Genomic DNA, 27318 nt, shown 5'->3' with positions numbered 1-27318 from the left:
ACTCTCATGTTAGGATACAGCTATTAACATTTTATCAAACTACCTATATGTTACCCGTGACCAGAACACCTACATTTGAAGTTAATAAAGGCTAAAAATAAATAACACGAATTAATGAACAAAAAGGTAAACTCAAGAGAATAACCACCTTTGTGGGGCTCTTTAACATAATGTAAACTTAACGAAAATTACGAGCATGAAAACAAAGAAAATAATAAAAAAACGAGCACTTGATAAAGCAACGGTCTAGACGCTCACCTGTGGGGAGTTGAATCTATTGAGCTAACTATGGAGTCACAAATATAGTAGAGCTGTGCACAAATAGTCTGAGGACTAAAGCTTGCCTTGAAATAAAGAATACCAAGTTAAAATGCAGTTGAGCCGAAATGACAGTAATCGGGTTTGAATGAGATTGAGCTTGGAAAATAAAAGTGGATATAAAGATGGTGAAGACAAAACTGAAACTGAGAGATGGGATCGCAGAGTAATGAACAAACTGAAAATAAAGAGTTTCAGTGTTCAACACTCCTTCAACGGGAATACTTTAGAAAACTGGTTTATGAAGTTTCCCTATTTTGAAAGCTTAAAAATAGCAGAGTAGCAAGACTGAATCAAGTTTCAGAGCCTTTCCACTATAATCACCACCCTTTTTCGTCCTCTCCCTCAACAGTATTGTATGCAGGTATTTATAGGGAACAGGTGCTCCCAATGAAGGGTCAGGATTTCCTATGAGGGACATGGAAGGTTTAGATTTTAAAGGACATGATCTGATGCCTGAGAATTGAAGAGAATCAAAATGGACGGCTGAGATCTTATTCAGAATATTTGTCTTTTCTCTTTTCTAATCCAACGGTTCAAAATCTTCTTGTCAAGGGAGATCCGAGGGCTGGGAATAAAAGGCGCCGGTCTTATCGTCTTCTCTTTGATCCAAGGGCTCCAGACTTGTCCTTACAAGTAAGATCAACAGTGGAGATCGAGATGTATAGGACTGTCATCACATGTCCTGGCACCTGTCAGCAATGTGGGCAATTCTGCAAATGAGGCGTGCGGTGAAGATTTGATCTCGTCTGCAATGCTTTAACTACCTCGGCTCTGATTATGATGACGGTTATTGGAAGTTGTCTCATTCTCTCTTCGCTTTCCAATCTCCCATCCCTTTCGATCTTTCCATTATGATCTTCTTCCGATCTCTCATGTCGGGCCCTTCTCCCGATCTCTCCCATTCCAGCACCTTCTCCTCTATCCGGGCTGATTCAGTCAAAGCATTTATTCCTTCGGTTACCGAGGCATCCGCTTTGATTTTCGCTAGTAATAAATGCTCAGACCCCCCCTATATATATATATACCTCAATCGGGGAATTTCTCCCACATTTCATTCCTTCCTCCTTCCATTTCTCTCTTTTTCCGTTCAAATTTCTCCGGTAACATTCTGGCCATGGTGACTGCTTTTGATCTTTTTTCGACTATTCTCTTAGCTCCCCAACTGAAAATTTATGACCCCGGTGATCGGAAAATCATGATAACCTTATTTGATGACAGTGAGAGAACCGGACTAATTTACCGATCAAGATCGAAAACATCGATCGCACCGATCTCGAGTCGATCTACCGATATAATCGGTGAATCGACTTCGGGTGAGAAGACTGCTAATTTCCCTCTTAACATCGGTGACTATCTCTTGAAGTTCATTTGGCTCCTCACTACATCGGGCATCCCGACTGCGGCTCTATTCTGGTCGATGACATCGACGAGGACTCCTCTCATTATCATGAGAGTCATAGTCACTCCATCTGAGCTGTACATCTGTCCGATGTCGATGGCTAGTTTTCTGATCAAACACATCTTTTGATTCAGCCACGAGACTAGGCTTTGACATAGGTCTTTACTAGGTAGGATGTACTGTCGATCTCTAGAGATCGCCCAAATGATGTAATCTGGCCTTTAATGTAATCCGATCTCTTGAGATCGCCCAAATGATGTAATCTGACCTTTTGGAAATGAAATTTTATTTTGACAATTATCATTTTATTATTATTGCATTGGTTATTTTTCGATCTCTAATATGCGTATCTGATCTAATTCCTAACTGAATAGCCTTAGGCTGATCTGTAATTCTAAACATCTTACTTAATCCTTCGATCTTTAACCAGCCGATCTCCCTTTATTTATTTATGGAGTTTCTGAAATGTTCTTGCAACGTGTCAGAAAAGCTGGCGAATTTCGCTAATCGATGCGCCGCTTGGGACACCGTGAGCATTGAATGCTCAGACAGGTATAAATAGGGGAAGGGTCAGCCAATTGCTCCCTTATGTCATTTTCAGCACCTCGTGAGCTATTCCAAAATTCTCTCATTTCTTCAAGTTCTTCCAACACCGATCACACTCCGATAAGGGTTTTGATCTTTCTCTTAGTTAAATTTCTCTCTTTTCTTTGAAAATGAGCGGCATCGAGGATCAGAGAGCAGCGAGCCCACCTTCCATCCATGTCTGTGGTCGTCAGATGAAGTTGAAGTGGTCGGACCAAGCGGGCGATCTGAACCTCCTGCGACCTCCGTTTCAGCTCGTGGTCAAGCGGCACCCTCAAGACAAATGCATTCCTCAGGGATAGAAAACCTTCCCGTGGATGAGCTGCCGTCAATCCTTCAAGAAACCAATCTGCAGTCGATTAGCCAAGAATACAACCTTCAGACCGACTCATACGAGCTTATCAGATGTCATGGGGATCTCCGAGCCGATCACTTCTTCGAAGAAAATGATGTGATCATGATATACGAAGAGCAATTAAAAGCCGGGCTGTGGTTTCCTCTTGATGACTTCTTTAAGGACGTTCTGAGATTCCACCAAGTATGCATACCTAAGTACATCCGAACTCATGGCGAATCCTGGTCGCCTTCAGAGCCCTCTGCCGAGCTAAGGGACTCAATCCTACGGCGAAGGTGTTCGCTGAGCTACATAGGCTCACTCGTCAAAAGGACGATGAGTAGTGGTTCTTTCAGGCGAAACCACATTGTGGGCTTTTTACCGATCTGCCCTCCTCACTGAAGAATTGGAAGAATTGCTTCTTTATTCTAAGGAGCAAGATTTCGAATGGTTTTGAGGGTTTCCCACGTAGCTGGCTGCATCTGGGCCCACACTTTCGAAGCACATCGCCCTGAGTAGGGAAGAGGGCGCAATGGTGATAGAGCTAAAAGATCAGGTGGCCACTCAGAAGTTCTCCTGTTTAGATGCGGTGATGGCCGAACTACACCATTGGATGATGCAGCTGGTTACCTGCGAAGAACGCGGGCTTCAGCTCTCTGACCTCGGCCTCGGTACTTTCTATATCTCTGATCTCTGGGCCTTAGCAAACTCACTGACTTTTCTTTGTGCAGGTATAGCGGGCAGCGAGGCTTTTAAAGAGAGCCGAAAGTGTAAGAGGGAGGTCTCCAAGAAAGTGCGTGAGATGAAGCGTGCCGAGGCCTCACAGACACCAAGGCACGATCCAGGAGAGATGCAGGGAGGCTCGTCCCGACCCTCGAGACCACCGATCCCAGAAATAGAAGTGGTTTGGTCTCCTCCTCGAAAAGAAGAGCCGCCACCACCTCCACCAGTTGCTTCGAGTGTGGAAGGGGGTCCTTCCCAACCTACTTTGAGGACCCTTTTCAGCGGTGCTCAGGTCCTGATTCACTCCCTAGAGAAGAACCGATCTGTTCGGGAGAATCCGGGTTTGGTAAAGGTTCTGGGAGCTTCCATATGCCTCCAGGAGGATCGGCACAGGCTGACCCAGGGCAACATTAATGATCTCCTGGCCCAAACGATGAGCTTGAGCGTGGAGAGCTTAGTGAACCAGCATATCATCAGGGAAAAGGCTCATCATTTGAGGCAGGAGATCCAGAAGGTGGGTCAGGAAGCAGCTTCCACCCGAGCCCAACTTTCATCCGCCCGGGAATATATAGCTGAAATTGAGGGGCAGATGAAATTCTCTAAGGATAAATTGGCCGAGCAGGCTCATACTCTTGAAGAAGCTCGAGCTCTCCGAGCTGCTGATGTCGCTCGCCTCACTAAAGAACTTAGAGCGAAAGAAGAAGAGGCAGTAATGAGGGAGGCCGGTGCTTATGTGAACGCCCACGGGGATCTTTTGGCCGAGCTCAAGAAGCATTATCCTGAAGAGGACTTTTCTTGGATGGTGGACCTGGCTCCCCAAGACGAAGAGGAGAGCGAAGAGGAGGTTAAGCGAGATAGAGAGGGTGAGCGAAATGTAGAACAGGCTGGGGGTGATCCTCCAGCCGAGTGACTTGTATTTTTTTACTTTCAAATGAAATGAAGTTCTCTCTTTTGTTCAATGACTTGATGAGATCGGAAAGTATCTAAGTTGTATAAGCATCTGATTGTTTGAACATATTAGAACACCAAACTTAAAAGCGATTATTAATCTATGTATGAGAGATCGGAAAAACATTGTAAGCATGAGATCGGCCTAAGCCGAGAACAAAACCGAGTAGAACTTAAGATTATTAAGATTGGAAACCTGATTTGAATACTTAAGATCGGAAGCACCATTAAACCGGATTGAAACCTTAACTTTATTAAATGATTATCCACAAAATTTATAAAAAGGGAGATCGGAAATGGGACTGGATGACACGAAGACCTGATGTTAGTTTGATTTCGTTTGACGAGAGATCGGAAATGTGATTGACTGGCCAGAAGACTTGATAATTGATTTGAGAAATTGGTAATGAATTGGACGACATGGAGACTTGGCATTGGTTTGGTCTCTTTGAAGAGAGATCGGTATTGAAGTGAGCGATATGGAGACTTGGTGTTGGGAATCGGTTTTAAAGTCTACTGATTTTAGGGATCGGCCAAAATATAATGTCGACACTCTACACAATTATTTTCTGCATTTTCTTCAATTCTTAATATTTTTTCAATTTTTCTCAAATTCTCTAAATAATTATTTTCTACACTCATTTTAATTTCTAATACTCTCTCAATTTTCCTACTTTATTATTTTATATACTTACTGAAATTTTCAATACTATCTCAATTACTTTGTTATTACTTTAAATCCTCAATAAAATTTCCAGTACCCTCTATTTTAATTTTTTTTCTCTTTTATACTTTTTAATTATCAATTATTATATAATTTTTTAAAAAAGCCAAGTAATAGAACTATAAATTTTTATTCCTCTAAATTCTAAAGGGATATATAGGCAAAATTAAGTTCATACATTTTTTGCTAATTTTAAAAAAAAAATTAATTTCATCTCTAGTTTTTTAATCAGGTTCAAGTCTTTATTTATTAAATTTTTCTTAAAACCAAATTATTTTCTTTCTTTTTTTTTCTTATTTTATTTTGATTGAAAGATTTCTAAGAAAAATTAAAATATTTTTATAAATATAACTTAAATTTTGAATCAATAAAATTTTTCTCTAATTTTTTTTTGTCTAAATTACCCTTAAACCATCCCTAAACCGCTTCCAAACCGTCCTCCAAACTGTATTGAACCGTTCTTTTTCGAACCGCCCTTCAAACCGTTTTAAATCGGGGCTCAAACCGGAACCGGCGGTTCAGGAATCGTCTTCCAAACCGTCCCCTGGCAGTTTGGTTTAGGTTTATAATTTCATTAAACCGTAACCGGTGGTTCAGGAACCGTAACCGGTGGTTCAGGAACCGTAACCAGTGGTTCTTGAACTGTTACCACCCCTAGGTTACATGGAAATGGATCACGAATTACTATTATTTATCCCATTCTTAACCTTACGTATCCTAAAAATCACATAAAGTCTAAGCAACAAGTTGTCAACGTAGCAGTAACTATATATATATATATATATATATATATATATATATATATATATATATATAGAAAATCAAAATTTGAATAAATAAAAACTGAAATTTTTAAATATAGTCAAACAAATCTAATTTAAAAAAAATAATTAAAATATTATTTTCTCTAATTTTTAACAATAAAATACTAATGTTATATTTTAAATTTTAAAAATAGTTATTGTTTATTTATTATGTTATTTAATTTTTCATTAATTCTATTTATTTAAAAATAAATAATTTTTAATATTTAAAAATTAAAAAAAAATTATTTTATTTTTTTAAAAATAATATTTAATTAAGTGAGAATTATTTGACCTTAATTAAAAAAGTTTATTTTTTATTTAACTCAACATTTAATTTTGGGTTTATTTAATCCTCTATTGAAAATATAAAGGTTTATTTAATTTTTTTTCTATAAAAATAAAATAGGCTAAATTTCATCAAAAGTTTGCTAGCACAATATGATTAAATATTTAACTTTTCTATTTTTCTATTTCATGCTATAAAACCTAGTTTATTATGTATAATTATATGTATTTTTTAATATCTACTTACTACAAGAAATTAAAAAAATAACGACAAAAATTACCGACCAAATTTACTTCTATTTCGTAGGTAATTAAGATTATCGACAAAATTTTTTTCGTCCACAAATTTATGCGTAGGTGATTTTCACAGACGAAATAGAATCCATAGGTAATTTTATCGATGAAATAGAATTCGTAGGTAATTTTACCGACGACAAAGCATTCGTAGGTAATTATGCCGACAAAAATTTTGTAGCGAAATTAAGATTTTTTCGTAGGTAATTTCGTGGGGGTTGTAGGCTTAAAAATGAATTATCAACTATTTTACCAATGAAAATTTTTGTCCCTAATTACTGACAAAAGAAATATAGTAGGTAAAATGAATTTAGAAATCTAAGAATTACCAACCAATTTTTTGGTTGGTAATAATTTTTAAAAAATTTTACCTACCATTTTATTTCATAGGTAAATTTTTTAATATTTTTTAAAAATATTTACCTACTACTTTATTTCGTTGGTAAGTTTTTAATATTTTTTAAAAAATACTTGCCTACGAAATAGTTTTCGTAGGTAATTTTTTTTAATAATTTTAATAATTTTTACCTACCATATTGTTTCATCGGTAAAATTTTTTAAAAATAATTTTGTGCATTAAATTTTAATTATTAATGGCTTAAAAATAAATAATGCATAACAAATGCAAATAATAATAATAATAATAATAATAATAATAATAATAATAATAATAATAATAATAATAATAATAATATCCAATAATATTATTAATAATAATACTCCATACATGTTATAAAATAAATATAAACTAAACAATAATATAAAAATATTAAAGTTTAATAAGTTAAAGTTAAGATACAAAACCATCAATCCTGATCTGGTGCAGGTGGAGGCGAAGTTGGAGGTAGAGATATCGGTAAGCCTCTGACTAATATCATCATCTCCTCCAACATTGATTGTCTCATGTCTTCCAAACGTATCCCAAATTGCTCTGTAATAGCTTGTTTCTCTGCTTGCCTCTGTTGCCTCTCTTCTTCAAGTTGCTTTTTCAAATGTTCTACTTCTTGTTGTAAAACAGCAAATTGAGGATCATGTGATGAGGACCCCCTAGAAGAAGATGCTCGATGTGAATGGTAAATGACAGATGATTATGATCCAAGCCCAAACACCATCCATCTCTTCTGGCCAGCCTCAACAACATCCAAATAAATTTGATTCTCATCGATGATGTCAGATGTAGTTTGTTGGAGCTCTTCCCTTCTAGCCACTATCGCTTCCTGTATGTAAAAAATAGAAAAATTTGTATTAATTCATGATATTATATAATAGAAAAATTAATTTATTTGAAAAAAATAATTAAGCACCTACATTTATTTGCCTCAACTTTTCATCCACAAATATTTCTTTGTCATGATTGCGAGTATGAGTTTGAACAAACAACTCATACCAGTTGGGCCTTCGACCCAAATCTTTCTCCTGTAACATATAAATAAATAGTTATCAGGAATAAACTGTAATAAATCTAAAAAATTTATTTTGAAAAAAATGGATAGAGTTTCCCCTATATTTTTTACATTTTTTCCTGTCAGAAATCAACAAATATATAATAACTCAATCTCAGAACAATCCAAACAATTATTGAATGACAATTCCATCAACAATAATCATATTTGCTTATTATATAATAATTAATGAACTAAATATGTATATAGGAAAATAAATTTAAATTTAGATGAAAATTAAATATATAATATCTAATTATGAAAAGCTCACCATTCTATCTGACCATTCTTAAAATGATATAGATCCACCTATGTGGGTGGACGGCCCTAGACCATCTACAGCACCACGACAGTTTCTCGAATTAGTCTTAGATCGTCGAATGACAGAAGGGTCCTCCCAATGCTACTCAAATCGAGTCCATGCTTCTTCACTAACATATTGGGGCTTTTTTTCTCTTTGCCTTGAAATCAGATATCATGTCCTTGTACCGTTCAGCAGCCTTTGCTTGCCAACAACCCTTTACCCCTAGTTCCTCAGCAGTAGTCCAATAATATTTTTTTCTATAATATAAAATAATATAATTTTTTAATGATTTCTATATTTCAAAATATGGAAAATAATATAAAAAAAAACTTAAATAGATGTTACCTTGAATTCTTATCAGTAAAAGTCCTTGGTTTCTTTTGGAACAGTCTTCCACATGACACCTGCAGGGTGTATCCGCTGCTTAAAGGAGTTCATGATCACTCGAGCTGCTGCAGATCCGACAGAAAACCTGGACATGAAAATAAGGAATAGGAAGTTAACACATGTATCAATTTCATTTATAAACCAAGTAGAATTTAGTTATTTAACTCACTTGTTTCCTTCTCCAACTCTAAGGCGGATTCGCCCTGCTGAATCAATCTCCAATTCTGGTTCAGGATGAGAACCTTGTGAACTATCAGGTAAAGTCTCTTGGCCATCTGTAGGTGTATCCTCTTGGCCAACCACATGTGTGTCAGCTTGGACTGACTGTTGTGAATGAGGTGTCAAAGGCTCACCTTCCTCATTAGTAAATGGTGTTTGGGAAACAACAATAGTATGTCTACCCCGCACCATATCTGTATAATGCATAAACATGAGAAGAAATGTTAATTTGAAAGAAAAAAAAAATCTCTTTTCCACCGAAAATCAGGTAGAGTATCCCTTCAAATTTGAATTTCCTCAAATTTCAACAACACAACCTGCAATAAAAAAACATTGCCATATTGGCCTTCACAACTATTATATGCATCTCCTTTATACAAATTCACTGTTCATAGAAAATAAAACAATAACATAATTAACAATGCTACAATATACATATTAGTAAATCAAAATGCATTGCCAAAATAGTATGACAAAATATTAACTACATTAATAATTTATCTATATAGTACAATAGAATTTATTCACTATCACTATCATCATCATTTACATGAATTTCATCTTCATCTTCTTCTTCACTTTCTAGTGATGAAAATAAAACTTCTTTGTCCGGTTGTTCCTCTTCTTCAACAGATGCAAGCTCTAGTGGTTCACCGCTTGGATCATCTAAGGGTCCAATCTGTTCATTTACAACTTCTGTATCAATTTGTAACACTTGTACTGCCTCATTTTGGAATGCTTGGTCAAGTATTGGCTCTGTTACATTTATTTGAGGCATGACGACCATGGCCCTAGGCTTCACTTTACACACTGCATACTAGTCAGCCTCGTATCGTCTCAAGCTCGGATAAGGGATGTAAACCACTTGTTCTGCTTGTGAAGCAAGTATGAATGGTTCATATTTATTCATTCTTTTTCTGTGATTGATGTCCACCAAGTTATAGTGTTTGTGGACCTTAATACCCACATTTGGAGTTATATCAAACCATTCACACTTGAAGAGAACAACTCTCTTTATTGGTAATGCAGGGTACTCTAGTTGAATTACCTCTTTCAAGAGACCGTAGTAATCATCAGTGGTGTCACCATATATTGATCCCCTAATGCAAACTCCACTATTCATCATGGATCGATTAACGCCATGATTGATTGTGTAAAATCTATATCCATTTATGAAATACACAGGATATGATATCACACTTTTCAATGGTTCCTCTGCTAAATCCTTAATAAATTTATTGTCAATGTTTGCACTCCTTGCCTAATAAGTTGAAGAGAATTTAAAACCTTGTTGTCATAAATATGTTACTAATTACATTTAGACGGTTGAATGGTTTATATAAATCTAGACTTACATGAGATTTGAACCAATATGAAAATTTTTATTCTATTAATTCATTAACTTCTGCATCACTGATATTATGTGACGTCTGTTGCAGTTCAGTCTGGAACATCCTACACATAAATATATTGGGTGATTATCAGTGGAAAAGGCAAATTCACAAATGACTTTTAAGATATTTAACTTATATGCTAGGGTTTTTATAAACTTCCTTCAAATATATGTCAATTTCAAGGCAATTTAGAAGGACATGTATATGGGCAGTCTTATATTCATCATCTCCTAACCATCTTGTTTTAGCTCTACCATATGGTCGACCAGGATACTTGAATATTGATAAATTTTCTTCTATTTCATCATTGTCCCCACCATCATCATTACGGGGAACTTGTCGATCCCACGTTATGACATGAGACACAAAATAATGCGCACAAAAATTAGATGCCTCTTCAACTAAGTATGCATTACATATTTAACCTTCTACTTTTGCTTTGTTCTTTACATTTTTCTTCAGGTGTCCCAAAAAGCTAAAAATATAAAACACCATATTCAAATGAGTTAGGGAAAGTTTATGATGAATTTTATAACATAAAAAGAAAAAAACGATTCTTTATTACCTCTTAAAAGGATACATCCATCGATATTGTACCGGTTCTGCAATTTTTGCCTCATATGGCAAATAAATGGGAATATGTTCCATTGAGTCAAAGAAGGTAGGAGGAAATATACGCTCTAACTTGCAAATAATAATGGGAATTTCTGCTTCCAGACGTTCCATATCTTGCACCTTAATATTTGTAGCAGTAAGATTTTTTAAAAACAAGCTCAACTCAGTCAATGCTTGCCAAACTGTATTTGGAAGGAACTCACGAAATGCAATTGGTAATAATCTCAGCATAAACACATGACAATCGTGGCTTTTCATACCAAAAAGCTTGTACTTCTGCATGTCAACACACCTTCCCATGTTGGACACATAGCCGTCTGGAAACTTAAGCCTCTTCACCCATTCACATAATTTCTACTTTTGCTATTTATCAAGAGTATAGCAAGCCTTAGGGTATTTACCCGTTCGCACATCCTTCTCTAACTCTTTTCTACGACATAAATGTGTCATATCTTCTCTTGCTTTTCCATTATCCTTTGTTTTCCCTTCAATATTCATCATCGTGTTAAAAGTATTCTCAAAGATATTTTTCTCGATGTGCATGACATCTAAGTTATGTCGAATGAGATTGGAAGACCAATATGGTAAATCCCAAAATATGCTCGTTTTTCGCCAACCAGTGTTTCTGGCTATGGCAGCTTTGATGGCTTCACCATCACTATCTGTTACCCTCCTAAGTCCTAAATCCTCTATCTGTAAAAAAGTATCTTCACTGCTTAGAATTGGAGGCGACTCATTTGTGCATGTTTTTCCTTTAAGGAAATTTACTCTGTTTTGTCTAAATGGATGGTTTTGTGGAAGAAACTTATGGTGATTATCAAACCAACTAATTTTCCCTCCGTGACTCAACGAAAATGCATCTGGATAATCCATACAATATGGACATGCTAATCTCCTAGTAGTGCTCCACCCGGACAACATTGAATAAGCAGGGAAATCACTAATTGTCCACATAAGAGTAGCATACATTAGGAAATTTTGGTTTTTAGATACATCATATGTCTGCACACCTACATGCCATAATTGAGTTAATTCAATAATTAATGGTTGCAAATTGACATCTAATCGATGCTTGGGATTCTGTGGCCCAGGTACTATTATCGATAAAAATAAATACAGCTCCTTCATGCACATACCGGGTAGTAAGTTATATGGGGTAATTATCACTAGCCAACACGAGTATTGTTGTCCTAATTGTCCAAATGGTTGAAATCCATCAGTACACAATCCCAGCCTAACATTTCGAATTTCAGCTACAAACATTGGGTGGGTGCGGTTAAAGTGCTTCCATGCCTCAGAATAAGATGGATGACACATGACATCATCTTCCATGTTATGCTCAGCATGCCATCGTATTTTTGTAACTGTTTCCTCAAAAGCATAGAGTCTCTGAAGCTTTGGTGTTAAAGGAAAATAATACATCCTCTTCCATGCTACATTTGCCTTACTTGATCCTCTTCAAGGCTTGTATCTTAGCAGCCCACAAAATTTGCATTCAGTAAAAATATTATCATTTCCCCAATTTATCATGCAACTAAGCTTGTAACAGTCAATTTTTTCCATAGGTAGACCCAATCCCCGTATAAGCTTCTTTGTATTGTAAAAACTGTCAACAAACTTATTTTCATCTGGTAATACTTCCCTCACAAAATTCACAATATGGTCATAGCATTTCTCAGACAAGTGATTTTCTGACTTAATATGCAGCATTCGAGCTACGACAGATAATTGTGAATGTCTCTCACAACCAGGCCACAATTCCTCTTCAGTTGCTTTTAGCATATCATAAAATTTTTTCGATTTTGGATTTGGCAGTTCTTCCGTATTATCAACTTCATTATCTAGTGAAGGAACATCCGCCGTAGCATTTTGAAAATGGGGACCAGCAACATCAAACACCATATTACGGTATGGGTTAGTGTCACCATAGAAATGTTCTTGCCTTGGAACATTGACCTCAATGGCATACGTTGAAGAACTCAACGATTCACCATGTGCAGTCCATTTTAGATAGTTAGGTCTAAACCCCTTACTAACAAGATGAAATTTGACATCATCCACAAGTAGGTACTTTTGATTTATGCACTTTGCACGCGGATATCTTATTTTACTCCCATCCATAAATTCTGGCTTACTACAAGCAAAATTGATAAATGCTTCCAACCCACTAAGAAACTCTAGATTCAATAGTCCATTTGGAAGCTTCCTAGCATACATCCAACTCCTGGAGGTATCCATGTTCTAAAAAAAATATTTAAACAAGTTATAATGCAAACATTTATTTTAAATTTATTCCATGCAATCAAAGCAACAAATTCATGCCATGCTCAAACTACAAAAGAAAGAACACATAACATGAAAGGAGACATCTCAGGTATTCTTAAATGTGTATTTTTTAAATGTGACACTCTTAAAAGAAACATTAGGAGAACTTCACAATAAGTAATTGACAAAAAAAAAAACATTAAGTAATTTTTCCATTTATTACTAAATTAAAAATTAATTATTATAAAAATATAAAAATTAAAATTGGAAATGTGTACATATACAAAAATTCACGGTAAGTAATTGCCAATACCAACAAAACCAATTTCACCACGTAATGGTTGAATGTAATTGAATGTAATCAAATGAATATCAAATTGAGAATGAACAAATACTAAATTCCAGTATACCCCATTATGGCCTACTTAACAGCATAGGAACAGCCACTTTAACAGATTATAACTCATATCGAAGTCAAGAAGTTTGTTGTTACAATACCAATGCAGATTTTGTGGTTCTTGTTCTTATGTATGCATTGTGGATTAACTCACTTCCAGGAAAATAGCATTAGATTACTTGGGTTTACCAGTTCAAGAACTTGTTGGACTCAAAACAAAAAAAAAAAAAAATTCAATTATAGTACTAGCATTTGATTCACAACAAGATAAGGATCCAAACAACTTCATTAATTTAGAAATGCATTATTAATTTCATCTCTCTGTAGTTTAACATCCCAATGGCCACAAGGTTTACATGAAAAATTGCAATTTTTGTTTTTCTATTTTTTATTTTATAAAAATAAGAAACATTTTTTATTTTCAGTTTTAAAATTTTGAAAATCATTTTTTTAATCATTGTTTATTATCTTTTAAATTCACTGTTTATTAGCAAAAAATTAATATTAATATTAGTATTCATTATATTATAGAAAAAGAAACTCTCATAAAAAATGCAAAGAGGAAGATTTCATTAAATCCTTACCGACAACAGCATAAAATTCTCATAAAAAGAAACTCTTAGACAAGACAATTTAAATGACAACAGCATACGTCCCAACACTTGAATTGCATCATCAGTAGACATCTATACTGGAAATACATTGTTGAAGTTCGACTAATTTAGAAGTTAAACGGATTAATAGGATGAAAATGCTGAAATATCAACCTTGATGAGTGCCAAGGGGTAATCCATACCGAACGCACCCTAAGCAATCGCAGAAGCTGATTTCAGAAATTTAAAAAATGCACACAGATGCCCACAAGCTTCTTTGCATATCACTCACTACAGGCCTCTTTCTTACTATCACTACTCACAACTCGCAATGTCAAGCAAAAGCTTAGCCTGAATTGATGAGAATTGATGATGCTGTAGCCTCAAATTTGAACTATTCAACATCCATATTCTTTTGGCCTCAATCGCTTAGTCCCGTATTTTTTTTTTCTAATGCTTTATCAGAAATAAAAAAATTTTAACCTCAATAACCCACATTCCATCGGCAATTGTTCAACCCCAGTAATGTGAAAAATGCATAGTAAACGAAAAAAATAAGTCTGCAGCAAGATAAACTCACCTTAGTTTGCAGAAAATAAGTCTATAGCGAATGAGCTGCTGGAGAACAAATCGAATCTACCAAGAAAGGTTCTGCTGAGAACGATTCTGCCAAATCTGCTAAGAATGAGTTAGATCTGCTGAGAATGATTATGTGTTGAGATTAATGAAACTAAAGAAGAAGCAATCGAAGAAACGCCGAATAGGAATGAGGTGAAGTTCACATCCGAAGAGAAATGGCAGAAGAGAAGCGGTCGAAAAGTTAAAGAGAGGACTGTCGACTGCGTAGGTGGCTAGGGCTAACAAATGAAAGTTGGTTGTGTTCTAAGACTTCAAAACTATGTAGTTTTGTAATCACAATTTAACTTTTATTTAATTAATTATAATTAGAATTTATTATATTTTTATCAATTTTAATTGAAAATATATAATAATTTCCTATTATTAGTAAATTTATATATATAATTAATTAATTTATATATAAATATGTTAAAAATTTGTTATCACATCAATACATGGTTATCCAATCCAATTGTCAATCTCTATAATTAAATCAAAACTGCGTAATTTTTTCATAATATGGACTTTATGTAATTAAAAATAATAATAATTATAATTATAATTATAATTATTAGTATTTTATTTTGATCAATTCTATCCAAATTAAATATGTAATCACTTTTATATTATTTATTAGTTAGCACTGAATGAGTAGTTGAAGAATAAGTCGAATCTATGGATTTGGAATAAGCCAGATGAAACCAAAGAAGAAGTGCTGAAAATGAGTATGTATTGAGACTGATGAAACCAAAGACGGTGTTGATACTGATGGAACCGAAAAAGAAATGCTTACCTTGTCTAAATAGAATAGCCGACGGGAAAAGAAATCAAAACAATAAGTTGATGGAACCGAATCAATGCGGGAAGGGAAGAGAAATAAAGAATGTGACTAGGACTATAGGCAATTGAAAGAGTGAAAGTTAAGAACTAAATAAAAGAGAGCGAGGGGGTTGATTGTGTTACAATTTTAGTCTTCTTTAAATTTCTATACATAACTACGTAGTTTCAAATAAAACTATGTAGTTTTATATTTATTATTAATTTTATTTAATTACAATTGAAATTTATAAAATTATAAAAATAAACTAAATTAAATAAAAATATTACTAAAAATATATAAAAATAACTATTTATAAGGACAAATGTATGCAAAACATGTTCTAAAACCCTATAAAATACGAATGCATTACGAGGTTTAATGGTTTATAAGAGAGATTTTTTTTAGCATGTTAATTTTTTTTTTATTTTCTCTTTAAATCTAGCTACGAAATTAATTTTCGTAGGTAATTACCAACTACTCGTTTTGATAGGTAATTATTTTGCCATGTTAAAATTTTATTTTTTTTGTTTTCTTTTTAAATTTACCTACAAAGTCGCTTTTAGTCGGTAATTACTAATGACATATGCTTTGCAGGAAATTTTTTTTATTTAAAAATTTTATTTTTTTCCTTTTTTAAATTTAGCTACGAAATAAATTTTAGTCAGTAATTACCAACTCGTTTTGGTAGGTAATTTTTTTTTCACGTTAAAAATTTATTTTTTTGTTTCCTCTTTAAATTTACTTACGAAATCCATTTTCGTCGATAATTACCAATGACTCATTCTTTGTAGGTAATATTTTTATTTTAAAATTTTATTTTTTTTATTTCCTTTTCTAAATTTAGCTACGAAATAAGTTATAGTTGGTAATTACTAACTACCCGTTTTAGTAGGTAATTGTTTTGTCATGTTAAAAATTTATTTTTCTTGTTTCCTCTCTAAATTTACCTACGAAATACCTTTTAGTCGGTAATTACCTACGATTGTAGTCGGTAATTACCAACCATTCATTTTGGTAGGTAATTGTTTTGCCATGTTAAAAATTTATTTTTCTTGTTTCCTCTGTAAATTTACCTACGAAATGCCTTTTAGTTGGTAATTACCAACGACTCAAACTTTGTAGGTAATTTTTTTATTTTAAAATTTTATTTTTTTATTTCCTTTATTAAATTTAGCTACGAAATAGTTATAGTCGGTAATTACCAACTACTTGTTTTGGTGGGTAATGTTTTTGCCATGTTAAAATTTTATTTTTTTGTTTTCTCTTTAAATTTAATTACGAAATCCTATTTAATCGGTAACTACCAATGATACATGGTTTGTAGGTAATTTTTTATTTTAAAATTTTATTTTTTTTATTTCCTTTTTAAATTTAGCTACGAAATAGGTTATAGTCAGTAATTACCAACTACTCAATTTAGTAGGTAATTGTTTTGCCATGTTAATTTTTTTTTCTTCTTTAAATTTACCTACGAACTATTTTTTAGTTGGTAATTACCAACAACTAATACTTTGTAGGTAATTTTTTTATTTTAAAATTTTATTTTTTTATTTCCTTTTTAAATTTAGATACAAAATACGGTATAGTCGGTAATTACCAACTACTCATCTTGGTAAGTAAGTTTTTTGCCATGTTAAAATTTTATTTTTTTTATTTCCTCTTTAAAGTTAGCTACGAAATATCTTTTAGTCGGTAATCACTAACGAAATTTGTCGTCAGTATATTTATTTTTTGGTTGCTAATTTTGTTGCAATAATTTAGCTCTACATTTACCTACAAATTTAGTCATCAGTAAAGTTTCCATCGGTAATTTGTCGGTAATTGCGTCGGTAGTAATTAGTTTACATTTTATTTCTTTTGACTTTTCTTTTTTGTCGTTAAATAGTCGGTAATTAGTTGGTAATTACCCACGAAATTTATTTGTCGGTAATTTTTGTAGCAATTTTTTTAATTTCTTGTAGTGTTATTAATTAACCTTTAATTTATTTTTTAAAAAATTAATCCTGAATTAATTTTGTCATTATTTTTTAGGTTAAACTTATTCATTGATTTTTCCCTTTCCTCTCTTTGTTAAAATATTAATTTAAATGATTCTTAACATTTTCATTTTTTACTTTTAATGAATGTTTTTAAAACCGACTTATTAATAAACCAGTAAAAATAAAACATTAAGAATTTAAAATTCAATCATGATGAAATTAGGATTTAATTGGTGTATTAAATAAATATTGAATGTATACTATAAAATTGTAATTTTTTAGAAATAATAAGAATAATTAATTATTATAACAATTAGTTTGGCATATTTTAAAGATAATAATTATTACTTCAATTTCAATATATAAGTAATATTTAAAAAATAATTTAAAATTATAAATATAATACTTTAAAATAAAAAGTATTTAAAATAAAAAATTCATAACAATAAATTTATTGATATCAATAAAAAATATATATTTTAGTACATTAAAATTATATAGATCAATATATAGAAAAAAATTATCTCATCTTATACTAATAATTAAGATATAATAATATGAATTTTTGGTAATATTAATTACTAATAAAATATTAGTTAAATCTTTATTTTCTATGCAATTGTTAATTAATATTTAATACAATAATATATATTTATTAGTTTATATCCATTTACAGGATGGGGAAGAAAGTTGCAACTAACGGTGGTTGTTATAGTGTTACGCAGCATGAATTTATAACACGTGATCTAGAGTGTTAAGCCAGTTAGTAGTATGTCCTAGAACATATTTTAAAATTATATCTTGTAAATATTTATTCCCTTTAATGGCATGTATATTTTTCTTTTAACTTTAAATGGTTTAAATTTAATGGAAAATATCCTTTAGCAACTTGTTAGATATTTTATTCTTAAAGCGTTCAGAATATGAGTGACAAAATATTCTTGTATAAGTACTATAAATTATGGTTTATAGTCTTGGATGCTTCAAAGGATAAGATTTATCCATATAGATTGTCATATTTATTTGTTTCCATTGACGAGTATGAGATACTAATGATAATAGTGAGTCTCATGCCATATGACAAACACGGTGGGCACTTATAAGATAAGTAGGCCAAACCAATGACGTGAGATGATATGTATATGGAGTTTACCATTGTCAATATATAATCATCAAGATCATAATAGTGCATATAATCTCTTAACCTAAGACAACACAGTTATTTTGTATATAGGTAGTTTAAGTTTGATACTACTTTCATGCTTGTACTATGTATGAGTATATGAGTATATGTTGGCTTCAACTGGTTATATATGGAGATAGGTGTTTAGTCGATATTGGATCCGTTACCCTAAGTAAATAGGTATAAAATCTTATATCCATTTAAATTATTCTTAATAAGTTAAGTTCCTAGTCAGAACAGATAGACTTAATCAGAAAAATGTTTCTGATTAGAAAGTCTTATTAATAAAAAATTAGAATTTCAATGAGGATATACGATTCTACGCAATAAGAGTTCGACATAAATCTTAACTCTAACTTGAATTAGAATTTTGTAACGGAAAGATTTTAGTGCATGGTATATATGGTCAAGGTTCATGAGTTAAGGATTAATTCATAACTAATTGGGTAGTCATGGTATACTATGATAGGTGTCAACCATGATTTATGAAAACTAAAAGTAAAAAAGGAAATTTCACTTTAAGTATGGAATAGTTCTAATAATATTAAAGAATTAATATTATTTTCATTGCCAATTAGTGATGAACCTAAGAAGTCACACACATAAAGAACAACATAATCCAAGCATAATTAATTTGATTAATTGATTAAATGATGTAGTTACTTAATCAAATTAATAATTTTAGTTTGCAATTAGATTGCTAAACTCCCTAGCATTACCTGAAATTAAATTTATCAATGGAAGTAATCAAGTTAATATTTAAAGTGTTTAAATGTAAACTTGATTAATTATTCATAAGGAAAGATATTAATTTGGTTAATTTGACTTTAGTCAAAGAAGAGAGAAAGTGGTAGTTAATTAGTATTTCTTTTTATATACTAATTAATTAAAATTTTAATTTCCTAATTATCTTAACTTGACAAGTGGCCTAATAAGAATTAGAAAACATATTTGATTTATGAAATTAGATGTGAACACTTATCAAATTAATTATAATTAGGGAAATTAAAATATTTAAAAGCAACAAAGGAGAAAAATAATTTTAGTCTTCTTCTTCTTTTGGCTGACTTTCTCTCTCTCTCCAAAAGAAAATTTTCTTCATCTTCTTCCTTCCTTGTGTGCTTAATTCAAGAGAAATTAGAAGTTACAAGTCGAATTAAAGGTATAGAAATAGTTTCTATACACTTTCATAAACCTAAAACCTAAAAAACCCTAAACTTCTCCTTGTGCAAGGTTGGCCGAACTAGAGGATGCATAAGAAGAGAGTTTTGGTTCACTCAAGGAAGCTTTGATCAAGTTATTTGTGTAGACAAACTAGAGAATCAATATTTGGTAGTCTACTCTACCCGAATTAGGTGTTGAAATTTGATTCTGCACCTTAGGAGTAAATTCCTTAAACTTGATCTTGTTAATTTTAGGGCTTTAATTTCCTAATGGCAATTAGGTATGTTAACAATTGAGTTACAATTTATTGTAACTAAAATATGTGGTTTTTATAATAATATAAATGGTTTGTATATTGCATGAAACCATAGGTTTGAAAATTTTTAAATTACTAATTTTGTATCCTTTGTTGTGTTTATCTTTGAAATCCTTCATCTTTGCAACATAAATCTGACCATATTTAATCGGTTCATTAGTTAATCAATTGGTTTAATATGATTAAGAGTGAATTTGTGAAAAGTAAGGTTTATAACTGAATTGAACTAGATTAGGTTTCGATTCGTGATTAATCTGGTCCAACTCAATTTAAAAAACCTTAATTTTAATAATTAATACTTTTAGTTCAATAACAAATAGAAAATAATAAAAAATAATTATAATTAATAAGAAATTATGTAATTTATGTGTGTAAATATAATAAAAAATAAAAATATACGTTTCACATAAGTACAATAAAATAATAAATATATAATAATTTATTATGATAATAAAAATTTAATATTAAAATTATGAATAATATATAAAAATATTATTAATAATTACGTGCTAATTTGTCACTGTAGCAGTATCTATAAAATATTTAAAGGTGGGAAGGTCCATGGTCCATGTGATGATTGAAGCATCTTCAACAAATTACTCCTTGATCATAGGAATTAATCTGAACACACTTTGCACCAACCCAATCAAGCAAATCTCTTTTCATTTTTCTTCTAAAAAGTGGATAAGTGGAGTGAGTTGGTAAGAGCCGGCTATTTTCTCCTCTGTGGTAAAAGCAATTCAGCCAGCTTATTCACACACACAAATTGGGATTATCTAACCGGCATTGTGTGGAATATTCTAACATGCAGCTTAAAAAAATGGTTATATTTGTTTTATAGAAAATAATTTATATATAAAAATTTTTTTATATAAAATATTTTTTATTATTTAACTGTAATTTTAAATTAATGATATGTGTTTATATATGTATGATTATTTTCATATTTTACTAATATTATTAAAGTTTAAAAAATAAAAATTAAATTTTTTATTTTCTTTAAGAATGATTTAATTTTGTATTTGATGAAAAAATATTTTTCGTTAATATTTTTTTAGTATTCAAAACACTAAAAAAATGTAAAAAAAAATCTTTTGTAAATAAATTCAACCTTAAAAAATAATTAAATAGATTGAACGTTGACTCGTGATAGATATATTAAATAATGCACATACCACAGACAACTAACCATTAACACAATTTAAATTTCATTTGCTCTATATATGGAACCATAATTTTAACAAATCTTATATAAACAAAACATTTCATGCAATTGATACATTATTACTTGTGTATATTCTCAAGAAAGTCTAGTTTCATTACCACAACAAATCTTTCTCCGGCTACTCAATATCAGTGATGGCACACCTAGACTTTATCCAGTGATTGGCAAGCCATTCAAGTAAGAATTTTGTAGGCAACTCAGTTCATGGGCGCCAATCCTTTACGTCCTTTCTCTTATCGACATTTTCAATTACATAATATAAATCACAAGTCATTTTTCACAATCTCATAAATTTATGTACCTTTAAATTATACCATTTTAATTCCTAACCCTTTAATATACATAAAACGAGCAATAATGCATAAACAAATGCATAAATTACTAGTTCATATACTTCAATAATACAAATAAATTAATATGATACTTTGAGCATGTTATTAGCTAATACTATTGACGCAATGGAACATCATTTAATGTGAGTAATACTCATAGTGATTTAGAGGCCGTTCTCTTACACTGCGTTCAAACTACTAAATCGATGATTTAATAGTTTAAATTTTTGTATTCACGTTTTATCTTTACACAATTTATAAAATTTCAATTACATCATACTCTTTAAATTATTTATATATTTAAAATATTAATAAAGATAGTTGAAATTTTTATATTTATTTTATTATGCCATCTAATTAAATAAGAGAAAATTATTAAACTATCATGTATCATACCATCTTTTCAAATATATTGATAATAAAAACTATACCATATAATATAATATGATACGATATTATATATTTATAAATCATACTACACTCAGTCTAAATGAGATGTGTTAATCGTGTAATTGGAAAGTAGAAGGTAAATTCAGTTTTTGATGAAAATCATTATTAAGCAATTGTAAATATAAGTTCAATGAAAAACAGAAATAAAACAGCTAAAATCCTTTAGCCAATAATTCTTTTTGTTAGCCATAATTCTTTAATCAGTGCTATGGCCACTCGTTTCAGACATAATTAATTAATTTAATCATTTTAATTAACTTATTTTCCACGACCAAACATGTCTCATGTTCCAAAATAATTTTCCTTGAATTTTAACATATATTTGACTCCAAAATTGAAATGTTTAAAAACACAAAAAAAAAAATAAAAAAAAATATAGAAGTAGGATTTGGAGCTATCCAATTAAAATATAGACTTTACTATTGCATCCGGATATTAAAAAAATTAAATATATGGATTTTAAATAAATCAGATATTAAGTTATTATATTGAAAAAGAAAAGGGAATGCATATTATGGTTTACTAAAATAATTTAATAACTATTATGTTAAAAAATTATCAATTATAACAATTTTAATTTTATTTTTTATATTAAAAAGATCAATATATAATGTTAATATAAAACAAAGCAGTGTAAATAAAGTTTTTTTAATTAAAAAAAAAAAAGAAGAAAACGGTGCATGTCACTTCCTTGTTGAGGTGTCTATGCTTCAGAGACAAGTTGACTCTTTCACGGTTGAATGCTCACCGAAAATTTAGGCGCATATTTTGTTGATTGCTCGTTAAACTGTCACAGGCTCTCACTTTTTTCTTCAAGAGTTTCTGCAGCTTTATGAAGGTCAATGCTTACAGACATCACTTTTTTACTTCTTTTTGCTTTTTTACTTTATCTGGGAGTCGTTAGAAGAATAACGTGACGAAAAAAAAAAAATTATATTTAATCTAACACAAAATTTAAACAGTTTACAAAAATAGGTTAATGTATTAAAAAGCACCATATGAAATGATGTTTTATTTGCAAGTTGTCCTATCAAACTATTTACATCAAAAATAATTATCTTAATTCATTAATTATTTTTTATGTATGTGATTAATTAAATTAATTTTTTATGAAATTAATTTTATTATATTAATTTAATTATGAGCATAAAATAAATAATTATTAATTATTGGGTAGCTATTAGATTCTTAATTAAGTGAAGGTTATTGAGTAAATGGGAAGTTGTTGAGTTAACCACAATAGAGGAAGTTATCAGCAGTTAGCGAAGTAGTGGACAGCAATTGCAATAACTACTGGACCTGCAGACGTGAAGTAGTATAGTTTCTAGATACTTTAAGAGTCAGTCAGGCGCTGCTATAATAAACATCTATTGTGCAACAGTAAAGCTCCCAATAACTCAGCCAACCAGTTCAAAAATCAACAACGCAATCAATTAACAAAAGACTCCAACAGTCCAATTACTATAAGACCCCAACAGTCACTTTCAATATCTAATAATTGTTGTAACACCCTTCCTATAGCAATTCTATACATTTTACTGTTCCGGTGACCGGTGTCGGTCTAGACAGTTAGAACGTCTGGAAAAATATTTAAACTAAAGTGAGGAACCATAATTAACTCAAATATTAATAAGAAAAATTTAGAAAAAATTTTAGAAATAAAATACAATCAAGTTAAATGAGCCGGTGCCCTAACGATGGGTAAACCAGTGGGAAGTTGCGGTTCTCGCAACTAGGAGCCCTAGACCCAGGAGAAAATTCATAAAATAATTTTTGAGACTCCAGAGAAAGGTCATTGAGGTTTCTATGGCATTAGAATGCCAAGAAAAGGTTTAGAAAAGTTTTTAAATCTGTACAGACAATTTTAGTCTGTTAAGCCAAACGGAGGGCATTTTGATCATTTCGTCTTCAGAGATGATTTTTGACCGACTTGTCCAGTTAAGTAAATAATTATTATGACATAAAATATGAATAAATATTGCTAAAAATTAAATTGAAATTTAGTAGACAAAAAAAGGAAGGAAAATTAAAGAATTGGAATTATGACATCATTATGATGTCATTAAAAATCCTCCCAGCCGATCAAACTTTGACACATGGCATTAACTTATTTAAAATGAATTAATAGGCAAAAAAAAAGAAAGAAAAATCAGTTGCTTCTTCAACCTTTGGGGTAGCCAAAAACTTGGAGAGAGAGAGAGAGGAAGGAAAACTCCATTAAAGCTCACCCAAGCTCCCAACCTCACCAAATCTCACTCTAAACCCTAGCCTTCTTCACAAAAAATTAACCTAGCACCTTGAGGAAGCTTTGGGCAATAAAAAGAAAGAAAAATCAAGAAGTTTTCTACGCTAGGGAAACTCTCCAACAAAGGTTAGTGTCAATTAATTCTTTAAACTTGTATATGCATCATTAGGAGTATGAATTGATCCATTGATTGTATGTGTTTGAAAAATTGAAATGGTAGAGCTAGGGTTTGGACCTAAAATTGAGCTGTTGATCATGTAATGGTGAAAGTAAGTTTTAATGGTCAATTAGTGACCATTTGGTTATGTGTGAATGAGAAATAAAGTGGTTTATGTAGTGGGAAATGAAGTTGGTGTGGCTGCCCTTGGTGACCTACAGGGCTGGGCATGAGTCCAGCAGGTTTGGGCAGCAATAACTTGAATTGTAGAGGTTCAATTGGTGCAAGGTCAATTGGACATGAAACTAGACACATAATGGCACAACTTTGGTGAAGAAACCATGTCCAGAAAACCAAACCAAGTTGACCAAAAGCTTACCCTAATCCGGGTGACTTGCATTCTGCCTAGGCAAAATGACTAAATAAACAGTGTTTGGTCATTTGGCCATAACTCAGCGTTGAAAGGTCCAATTGACCTAAACTTTTACCAACAACAAGTTGAGATATAGATCTACAACTTTCATGAAGAAACCTAACCCAAATTATGACCAGAACATATTCAAAAAGTGAGTTGCAGTCACTGTTCTAAGTACTGTAGATTTGGTCAGTCCAGAAATTCTAGAAAAATTTCAATCCGACCAGTTGTGGTTTTTGAGCCATAACTTGAGTTACAAAACTCCAAATGGAGTGATTCAAAAAAGAAAATATAACTAGACAAAATAAGGAACAACTTTCATGTTGATCATTTTGCCAAATTCCCACTGCAAAAATGACTAATAGAACATTAAACATAAAGCTTGAAATCTGAAAATTTTGAACAATTAACATTAAGCTTAGAAATGGTATTGGCAACCAATACCAATAATTTTAGAATGCAAAATGTGGTATGTTGAGAGTATTAGAACCAATGTACCTATTGTCTATGCAAAAGTCAATATTTTAGTTGACTAATGAAATGAATAGTAACACCTAAACTTAAATTTCAAGAATTGTAAAGTTTAAAAGTGTAACATGCCCTAGTACACCTAGCAAGATTAGTTTGGATAGGTTAGCATGCCAATAGGGTTCAGTTAGCAGTACTGCACATGGCATTATGCCATTCTATGATTTTATGGCTTTTAGCCATTCTGACATTGTGTTGATACTTGGCCTTGTGCCTAATATTTATTACAGCTCATTAGCTGTTCTGTTGCACACCGGGAGATACATATGTGACCGATGGTGTGACGGCCCGAGGTACTTGATACCTAGTGCCAGTTTACCCGTTTATCCAGTCTAGTCGTCCAGTATAGGTTACTTGGGCAACTAAAAATAGAAGTGGATAAATTTAATGAAATTATGTGTCACACCCTACCCCTCTGTAAGGCATAACATGATCCCGTAGTATACCTAATGAATTACCAACTTCCTCTACTGATAACCCATTAAATACACTACAAGGGATTTTAAAACTTTTCTTACTTCTTTTCCACAGTGGTGAGCACTATTTAAAGGTGTTAAAAACTTTTTTGAACTGAAGTGAAACAGCTAACACATTTGAATTATTAGTAATTTCTGTAAAAATTTTGGTGGAGTGCCATTTGTATTTTGAATAAAACAGTTCTTCAAAAACCTGTAAAAAAAAAAAACACTTCAAATATATTTTCCAATCTCAAACTCCAACAGTTAATTAACACAATATGTTTGACAACTCAAATCCACAATAAGTTTTCAATATTTCCAAAGGCTGAGATAAAAGAAATATAGTACAAATTTTACAAGCCAAAATAATTCACAATTTGTTTTACAACTTCAATGTACAATTTTAATTTACAACTGCTCAAAACCAAGAACATTATATACATACAGTGAACATACATTACAATACAAAATGCAAAATATGGTATACTCAATATACCCGATGATCTCTCACTGAAGCACTAGCGACCTAGTCTCATCATCGTCAACCGTCTACTTATGCATAAAGAATGAAAAGCTATCACTGAGTAAAATTTACTCAGTGGTGCACAATAACAATTTGAAATGCGATACATAAATCTTTTATTGACAATTCACAAATCAAATAGTTCATAATTCCATTTCACAATTTACAAAGTTCATATAACACAAATTTGATCAAATAACTAAATAATACCATCTGATCAAATAATTGAATAATACAGTTTTTCCAATCAATAACACAATTTGATCAAATAACTGAATAATACCGTTTTGCAAATTAATAACACAATTTAAATGTTGCACAATTACATTTCACAAATTATCAAAGCTCATTATAGAAAAATTTTGAGTCAAATAATTTAATAAACACAGTGTTGCCAATTCGTACACAACTTAAGCCATGATACAAAATTTCTGATCAATACCATGTTGTACACCACGATAAAGCAATCTACAACCCCACTAATCGAAATCAATGAGGGAGGTGGCTAGCTAGCTAATGAGTACTCATCCGATCTACAACCTCAACTGGTAAACCAGAGAGGGAGGAAAATAATCACACTCACCCCAGACTGATAAGTCAAAGAGGGAGGAATATAATCAGACTCACCCCATAAATGGAGGAGGAACATAGTAACAGTGTCATGCCAAGTGTGAATCAAAACAATTCCAAATCACAATATTTAAATATTTCATACAAACCACAAATCATATTTTATCTCAAAATTTCCATTTGCAAATTAGGCAACACAATAATTTCCAAATAAGATTCTCAAAGGCAAAACAATAAAAAATTATTCATAACTCATTTCCCCAAATAAATTTTCTAGTAAAAGCAGTGAATATAAAAAGT

The sequence above is a fragment of the Hevea brasiliensis genome, chromosome 4 (assembly GCF_030052815.1).
Source record: "Hevea brasiliensis isolate MT/VB/25A 57/8 chromosome 4, ASM3005281v1, whole genome shotgun sequence".
NCBI classification, from domain to species: Eukaryota; Viridiplantae; Streptophyta; class Magnoliopsida; order Malpighiales; family Euphorbiaceae; genus Hevea; species Hevea brasiliensis.
Note: the sequence above shows the minus strand (reverse complement) of the source record.